Source organism: Saimiri boliviensis, chromosome Y, assembly GCF_048565385.1.
Source record: "Saimiri boliviensis isolate mSaiBol1 chromosome Y, mSaiBol1.pri, whole genome shotgun sequence".
NCBI classification, from domain to species: Eukaryota; Metazoa; Chordata; class Mammalia; order Primates; family Cebidae; genus Saimiri; species Saimiri boliviensis.
Window position 1 is genome coordinate 13,050,227 of NC_133471.1, and position 7,291 is coordinate 13,057,517.

The following is a 7,291-nucleotide window of genomic DNA, read 5'->3' on the forward strand; positions in this document are numbered from 1 at the left end:
AGCTTTAGTTTGAGGCTTTTCAATGAGAAGACAAAGGCATAAAATAGAGTGTAGCGACTCTCAGCTTCACTCTGCATTATTCTGGAATATAAAATGTGCTGCAGTCCATTTTAAGAGGCTGCTGTAAAGATCCCAGGTGACCGAGACAGGTGCAGCCAGGACTGTGCATTCTGGGAAGCTGATGGGAACTAAGAATAGGTAGAAGTCACACCCACATTCAAGTTAAATTAGAAGAAACCTCATCTACTAAGAAGTAGTTGCAGCTGCTTAGCCACAGGTACAGACTCAGGCATCCCTGAGCTTTCCAGAGCCTGGGAAGCTATCCTTCCCAAAAAAGCTCTGAAGTATCTGCTTCCATTAGCCTGAATCCCCTCAGCTCTCACGGCACCTCTGTGAAAATAAAACAAGGTTTTGCTGAGCCCAGCTATCATGACCTGGCCATGTGTGCTTACTCTTAAGGTGGTACTGACACAATGGCCTTCTGTCACCTCATTTTTCTCTAGTCCTTGGGCATTAATGAGCACATGGGGGCTTATTGAGTTGGATAGTGACTGTGGAGTCCGACTTTCAAACCATAGACTGCCTAAAGCTTGCATGCATATTCTGGAGACCATGACAAAAAGTTTTGTCTCTTTCTTGGCCCAGTCATGATCACTCATGTAGCAATCAGCATATACTTTCTGCCCTTTGAAGCCCATGTGAGCTCCAGTCTCAGGCTAATTATGAAATTATATATGCCTGCAAAGTGAAGCTACCAACTGTGAGTCTCCTCTCCACTAGGAGTTACACACTTATTGGGGTTACATGCCTATAGTTGGATAGCTGTTCTCTCCAGTAAGGTCTGCAGAATCATCTTAGCAAACTTCCTGCAGAAAGAAGCTACCCACTCTGCATGTCCTCTTTACTCAGAACTGCAGAGATGTCAGCACAACCTGTCCACAGATTAGAACTCTTCATTCAGGGTCTCCACTTCACCAAGTGTGGCACAGAGACAACTATGTCCTGCTTGTGAAAAGGCTCTTCCAACTTTGGGAGTCCTGAAACTGTACTGTCACTCAATAAGGCACCTATTTATTCATTTTTTTATTATTCTACAGTTTTTTCACATAACTCATTTTTTTTTCCTGTAAATGGGATAAGAAACAGGATTCACTGAATAACAGCAGTGAAAGTTTAGTAACACAAAAGGCTAGAACACATAATCCCCCATTTGCCACATTGCTGCTTACCAGGAAACAAACGAACAAACAAACAAACAAAAAACAGAAGAGGTTTGGTTGCTAAAAGAGACCAGACTTAAATCTTTCAGGGATGTAATACCATTTTTGTGGCTGTGTAGTTTCTGACACTTATGTTTCTGGATGCTACTGCATTGTTCAGTGCCTGCAGAGGAAATAGCTTGTGAAATGCCTCATTCAGCCAAAGACTTGCAGCAAGTTGTCACCTGTGCTGGCACCTTGACCTGATCACCTCATCAGAGCAAATGTGACTAGCTATGTGCAGTGGCTGGACTCAATCATCACTCACTCATTCACCTCTCTTTATTCTGTGGCAGGCTTATCCATAGCAGAAATGGAATTTGAGTACTTAGTTTCAGCTTAGTGCAGGCTAGAAGATGGGTGGGCAAAATTAGTCCAGCAGGCTCAACAGAAACTTAGGCAAAGGTGACATTACCTACAGAGATTTTTGGCTGGCAAATCAACACTGTAGATACACTGTGACAAAATTCACATTATCAGTGGCCAGTGAATTATTTACTCATGCCTATGTAATGGAGCCTCCATAAAAACCCATTAGGACAGGATTCAGAGAGCTTCTGGATAGCTTAGCATGTAGCATTTTCTAGAAAATTATGTGCAGATAAAAGCAGAAACCAATAATTTTAAATTTCAGATACAGTTTAGGTGCCTTTTCTTTGTTCGGAAAGAAGTTTCTGCCTTTAAAAATGTGTCCATTCCAGGTGTGGCTGCTCATGCCTGTAATCCCATCACTTTGGTGGGCCAAGGCAAGCAAATCACAAGGTCAGGAGTTCAAGGCAAGCCTGGCCAACATAATGAAACCCTCTCTCTACTAAAAAAAAATCCCCAAAAATTAGCTAGGAGTAGTGTCAGGCCCTGTTAGCCTAGTTACTCAGGAGGCTGAGGGAGAATAATTGCTAAATCTGGGAGGCAGAAGTTGCAGTGAGCTAAGATTGCCACTGCAATCCAGTCCAGATGACAACATGAGACTGTGTCAGAAAAAAAAAAAAAAAAAAATATATATATATATATATATATATATATATATATATATATATGTATATATATATATACACAAAAAAAAGTTGTCCAGAATTTTAATATACTAAGTGCTACATACTCTAAATTAACACTACACATTGTAAAACTTGGATATTTCTACCTAATAAATTCATGATTCACTAATAGAATGCAGCAAATTTTACTTTAGAAAAGTAAAAGTTTATTTATGTTAACTGGGTAACAATTAGACATGTATAAAAATTAATTATCTCAGCATAAATTGTAACCATATGTTCAGTTTGGAAGAATAATCATGAGTGAAATATATATTGGAAATCATTACTTTGAAATACAAGTTCTTTTAATTTAGAATTGTGTGTCTCTGAGGTGTTTGTGCCACTCTAAAGTCAGAGGCACCAACTCAGATGTTATCTGCGGTAGGGGAGCAGAGGCTGACACTTACCTCAATTGACTCTGCATTCTAGAATGTAAAAATAAGAAAAACAAACATTATCAAAATTTTTTTCTGTTACTTGAATCTAATAGAGCACCAATCTCACCTGATTTATAGTAGTCATCGATAAAAATTAAAGCTTGAAAGAAAAATTTAGTGCTCACTAGTCTGCTTTTAAATTTGGGCTTTTGTGTGCATAAAATAAGGATATTTGAGCAAATAATTTGTTTTATTGTTTATTTTAAATTACAGTGTTTAACAATTTCTTGATAATATTAAATAAAGAGTTTAGATGTTTTCAATTCTCTCTACAAGCCTTAGCTATTATTGAAGTTATTTTGTGCTATGAAAATGAATTAGGGCATATTCAGCTAATTATATATTCTGCTAAGCTCAGTTCTTGTGTCATAAGCAGACAGACAGGTAATTAAAATTCATCAATTTTTGTTTGAACATACTTTAGCATGGATTCTATCCCATCTGCTGAGCTCCAGATTTTTTTCAGCATTTCACACTCTCTCACATTGGCCTGTTCCAACTCCTTCTTAATATTACAGCAAATGAGGGTCTTACACTTCTCCGGTATAACAGGATTACAGGAAGCAAGCCTGTTAATTTGAATCATAACCTCCTGGGTGAAAGTTGCAGTCAAGAACACCTGAGAGACCAGGCCTTTGGCACATGCCTCCCGTGCTGTCAGCTTTCGCCCACCAATCAACATTTCAGCTGCTTCACCCATAATCCTTGGAAAGGTAACAGTAGCACAGCCATCTGGACTCTGTCCAAAGGTCATATATGGGGTTTGAAACCAAGCCTTTTCATTAGCCCAAACCAAGTCACAAAGAGGTAGTATGGATGCACCTAGTCCAATGGCTGGACCATTGACTGATACCACAATAAGTTTTTTTAAATGAATAAAATTGTTCACAAAGTTCTTAATTGTGTCCACAATTTCAGTGCTCATTCTGTTTCTGTCATTCCTTAAATGCTTCGCAATGTACCCAAAATCAAGACCACAGCAGAAGACACTGCCAACTGTGCTGAACAACACAAGCTTGCTGTCATCCACAGCAGCCCTTTCCAGAGCATTTATGATTTCTTTAATGACTTCTGTATTGAGTGCATTTTTCTCTGTTGATTATAGTAGATAGCAATATCTGGGTGAATTCATGTTTTTTCTTGACAACAATGTCTCTGTATCTGTTGGCACTTTCTTTTAACCTGATGGTGAAATACATCCTCTTGATAAAAGGCTGGTCTTTTCTATCATCAATAATCTCTCTTTTTCCACCTCTCACTCTTGAAACAGATGTGTGCTTATTTGTTGTTCCATCGGTTGCTGAAGGGTCCATTAATACCACTATCCCTTCTTTGTTATCTGACTCTGTGGCCATGGAAGCAGTAACTGAGTCAGACATCTGAGACATGGGTGGTTGTGTCTGGGTCCTGTTTTCTATTCCAGCCTCTTCTGTGTCAGAATCTGATGAAATTCTGATCGGTTTCTCTGCTGCCACCTTGAACACCACCTTGTCCTCCTGAACTGGTGCAACAGGATCTAGTTTCTCAGGTTTCAGAAAGGACCTAACTGTATTCTGCCCGTTAACTGGGCTATGAGATACAAGTGTCTTGATAGTTGAGTTTTTCTGCTCCAAATTTTTTTGGGTCAGTGAGAAGTGAAGCTGTGTTTTCTCTAATGTTCGTCTGGCAGCAAACAACTTGTTGTATTTGGATTTGTGGTGTTTGCCAGTCAATGGCATTTTAGGAGAGTTCTTAGAAAAGCTGGACGTGGAAGTTCTGGAAGCTTGTTTCCTTACATTGTTTGAAGAAATTCTACTTGTTCTGATCTGTGTCCATTTTGTCTGTTTATCAGTCTGTCATCTGATAAGGTCACAAATACATTCTCTACAGTTTGTGAGGTTCTGCTCTGGTTCCCAAGTGTCATCCTGTTTGTCATAACCTTTCCACCGAACCAAATACTCTGTCTTCCCTTTTCTGTTTTGTCTTTTGTCAACAATAGCTTCCACCTCAAACTCCTGGGAAGCCATGAAGAAACAGACAGAATTGGGCAGTTGCTGTGCCAACATTTTTTCAGTTGGGTCTCTTCATAGCCACATCTTTCTGCCTTCAGTACTTCACCAGGTGCTAGGCATGGATGAGTCTCTTCCACTTTGTGGCCAAAGTTGTGTGAAGAAGCAGTCAGAGAGCCTTACCCTCTTACACTTACTCTTTGTTGGGACAGCTTGGACTTGGTCTTATGATGCCAAGATAGCTTGCTAGGTAGCTTCATGTAAGATTAGCTAAATCCACAGATCTTAGTCTTACATAGTGTGCAAAGCTTTCTACCTGCCTGTTACTCTCTTTCGTCATTGCCATGACAATTATATTGAACATTCTAAAGTTATAACATTTTTAAAGTTATACTAGCTTACCTGTGACAACATGAAAACACATACTTCTCTATATGTTGGCCCCCATTATTTTACTTATTCAGTTCTCAAAATTATACCTGTAATTATTGTATGTCAAAAATACATGTAAAGTTTTAGTGATAACTTTTTATTAACTATATTAGTGTTTCAAATTATGTGTATAACAGATTGTGGAGCTACACATTGTTAATTTTTTTTGTTTTAGAATTATCTATTTGTCTTTATTTTAATTTGTGTTTATTGATATTGCTATTTAGCGTCTGTTCACTTTACCCTAAAGTAACCCCATAAAGCATTTCTTAAAGGATCATCTACTAAAAAAAGGCCCCAGATTTCATTTGGGAATGTCATGATTTCTTCGTCACTATTGATGGACAATTTCTTTGCACATAAGTTTTCTGTTGGAAAGTTTTTCTTACATCACTTGAAATGTGCTAGTCTACGGCTTTGTGGTCTCTGAGTTTTCAGATAAAAATTATTGATTATTTTTGAGAGTTGTTTTACATAACTGTTCTTTTGCTGCTTTCAAGAATCTCTGTTTTTGTTTTAAATGGCTAAATTATCATGTAAGTTTAAGTGTGTTTCTTTGAGTTTATCTCACTTGAGTTTTGTTGAGTGTTTGGGTGTTTATTTACTTCCTCAAATTTGTGTCATTTTTGACCACTGCTTTTTACACACATTTCCTGATTTCTTGTCTCTTCCTTTGAACCTCCAAAATGTGTAACTATGGCCACTTGATGGTTTCCAAGATGTTTCTAGGCTGTGTTCACATTTCTTCATTGCTTTTCTTCTTTTTGTTTCCTTACATAATAATTTTAATTAATTTTTCTTTAGGTTTGCTGATATTTTTTTCTTTCCTCTGTTCAAGCCTAGTTTTAATATTCTATAGTGAATATTTATTTCAGTTGTTTTACTTTTATCTGTATAATTTTGTCATTAAAATAATTTTATACCCTTTATTAATAATTATTTTTTCAATGATTTTTCTGTGATTCTTTCATTTATTCTATTATTTTCCTATGAACATTAATTTTAAAAATCTTTTTTTTAGTAAACCTGCCATTTGGGTTGTCTGGGAAAACCTTGAGTTTGATATTATTATTATTTTTTCTTCTTAGAATGAGCTGTAGTTTTTTTAAATTTTTTTTTCATTTTATGTTTCATGATTTGATTAATGGTGAACAAGTGTATTTAAATTTTAAAATGCTGTTACTTTAACAATCAGATTTTCTTTTTCTTTGTGGTTGAAAAGGGTTTTGTTTATTCATCGTGTAGGCTCTTTCTGTACTGGAAATCAGTCCTACCAAATTTATTTTTGGGTCTTTTTTGAGTCTGCACAGTTATGGGGTACATGGCATTATCATATAATTTATTTATACTTTCATATATATGTATTTATTTTTGATTTTTTTTTTTTTTTTTTGTCTAACAATTTCTAACTTCTTAAGAAGAAAAAAAAAAAAAAAAAAAAAAAAACTGCGAAGTAATGTGTCCTGGCTCTTTAAATTATATTCTGAAAGTTGCTTGAACAGGAGGAGGAAAAGTCTACACAGCGTTTGGTAATGAAACAATGACTATTCACATTTGTTGGGACCTCTGTAATTAAGAGCAGCATTCAGTGCACAAATCCTCCTGCGAGTTTTAAGTCAGAGTCCTTTCTGTTTTTCTGCCTCTTCCAAGCTGCTTCCCAAATATTTGCAATTAGCATGCCACAGTGATAGTTAATAACAAATAAATAGCTACTGTTGATTTGTGCTATAAAATGGAGAAAATTTAATTGTTTACTATGGAAATTTTGTTTTTGTTTTTGAAGCTGTAAACCTTCAGATAACCTCTGGAATTCCAAAATAATTGCATTAGATTAATTTTGCCACTGGATCTATTGTTTAGTTAAAGAGAGACACATACAGTACTCTGTAGTCCTCTGTCATGCCTTTTCCAGAAACTTGTATTATTTTAATACAAGTTTTGGCCCCTGAATATTTTCACCTAAATTAAGTCTAGCATAGAAACTATATAAATGAATCATTCATTTAATAATGCATTTGCAGCAGTCTATGCCTTTTTAAGCAAGAACACATTTAAGGTTATTATGAGTATAAAATTATTACAAGTATAAAAGTAATTATGCTAATATTTACTTTCTCATTTTCCATCTTTATTATCTT

The 7,291-nt window shown here is 36.1% G+C and overlaps 1 pseudogene; it reads right to left on the reverse strand.

Moving 5' to 3' along the window:
• Window positions 1–3,121: 3,121 nt before the first annotated feature.
• On the reverse strand, window positions 3,122–4,739 carry LOC141582989 (testis-specific chromodomain protein Y 1-like; annotated as a pseudogene).
• Between the last annotated feature and the right edge of the window lie 2,552 nt (window positions 4,740–7,291).